The 1,832-nt window shown below is 40.2% G+C and overlaps 1 pseudogene; it reads right to left on the bottom strand.

Annotated features, from left to right (window-relative positions):
• Window positions 1–455: 455 nt before the first annotated feature.
• LOC147447429 (uncharacterized) lies at window positions 456–1,154 on the bottom strand (annotated as a pseudogene).
• Window positions 1,155–1,832: the final 678 nt, after the last annotated feature.

Consider the following 1,832-nt stretch of genomic DNA (forward strand, 5'->3'; position numbering starts at 1 on the left):
ACTACCTATGTTGCCTACATAAGAAGGCTATTTTCACTCAAAGTTAATCTGATGCAATAACTATGTTCATCTCCAACATGAATAGTTCATTGTGTGATTATCCTAATTACCCTTTCAATTGGTATTAGAGCCATCATCATGTTGGCATGAACATTAACCCCAATCTTTATCTCTCCTCTATGCTAGATTGAACATCATTATATGATTAATTGCTCACCATAATTTTCTCTTAGACTTTTTATCAATAGAGACAACTACACCCATTGATTCAATCAAAGTCTGGGAAAGTTCTTGGTAAACCCAATGAGCCACTACCCTTGTTTCATGTAATCACTTTTGGACTTTTTTTTTCATTAGGTATTGCTCAAAAGTCAGTAGAGGAACCAATTGAAAGGAACCAATCATAAGACCACATGACTAATTAATTTCATAATGGACACTAATTAATTAGAGATTCATCTTTGAAGCACAAAAATACCTATGATGATAGAAATTCCTCTTATGGCAAAAGTAACTAATAACTTGCTCTTTGAGGCCATTTCGTGACTATGCTCCTCGCGAGGTTGAACTAGAGGATGGGTTGTCGAAGAAGTTCCAATGTTATCCTCATTTCCGCTATGAGAACGTACATCATGTGCTATTCTTTCTCGCAATTTGACATGTTTGTTGCATGGCATGCACTCAATTTTCACATTAATCAGGGAAGTAATATAAACTACATGCCACCATTCGTTGTGAAAATTTTTCATTCTGATGCAATGTAAGAATCTCACATTCAATTGCTTCTTCACACAATAAGAACATTATAGGTGGATGAACCTCATCGTAGTGTTCTTTGGTATGGCTTTTAGCCACCATCGTGCCACATAAGTTGCAACATTCCAAATTATGCTTGCAATGCACTGCATGCAATTAATCAAAATTCAATGAGGGTACTTGTCACTCACAATGAGAAGAAGGTAGTGCTGCGAGGCTCACCCATAGGTACGTTGCAAGACGGCGTCTTGCTTTGTCGAAGGTACTTGTCGCTCACAGTGAGTGCAAAAGGAGGTAGTGTTGCTAGGCTCACCCATAACTGCGTTGCAGAACGGAATCTCTCTTTCTCTTCTCTCATCTCGGCAATTAATCAAAAATTTGATGAAGGTACTTGTCATTCACTGTGAACGGAGAAGGAGGTAGTGTTGCTAGGATCAACCATAGCTGTGTTGTAGGATGGCATCTCGCTTTCTCTTCTCGATTTGCAAGCTGTGTCATATAGAGCTAGAGACAGAGTTAGATCACATTTTTCATTGTCTAATATACTTTGAGATATGAGGCCGTTTTCATAGTCTATTCAGAGAGGGCTTTGGACCGCTAGCTAGAGTCATGAGATATCACGATCAGAGATGCCTCGGGTTGTTTTAGCTAGAGCTACACAGACACAAGGAGTCTCTTGAGGAGATCAAACAGTGGGAGACATTCACACAGGGAGATCACTAACTTCTTTAGAGCAGGGGCTCGATAGTCAAATGAGAAAGCCTCACAATAGAATGCAAAACACCTTCACCAGAGGTATATTAGTTGACAAAGCCATTGTGCTCGGGAGAGCTAGACACCACATCTACGTGGGTGCTTCGTGACATCAATGGAGGCTCCATTAGAAGATTAGGACTATTCTAGCACTACATGGAGATGTCTAGTACAACTATTTGCAGAGGTGGACATTGAGGATGCTCTTCACCAACCGATGCATTAAAGTTTCGGACCACGCCCGATGCCGGGCATCCTCTTGATGATGAGGATGATGATGATGTTTTTAGTTTTCCACTTTACACCATCTTTGTTTTGTACCC

This window comes from Adiantum capillus-veneris, chromosome 11 (genome assembly GCF_014529385.1).
Source record: "Adiantum capillus-veneris isolate H3 chromosome 11, ASM1452938v2, whole genome shotgun sequence".
NCBI classification, from domain to species: Eukaryota; Viridiplantae; Streptophyta; class Polypodiopsida; order Polypodiales; family Pteridaceae; genus Adiantum; species Adiantum capillus-veneris.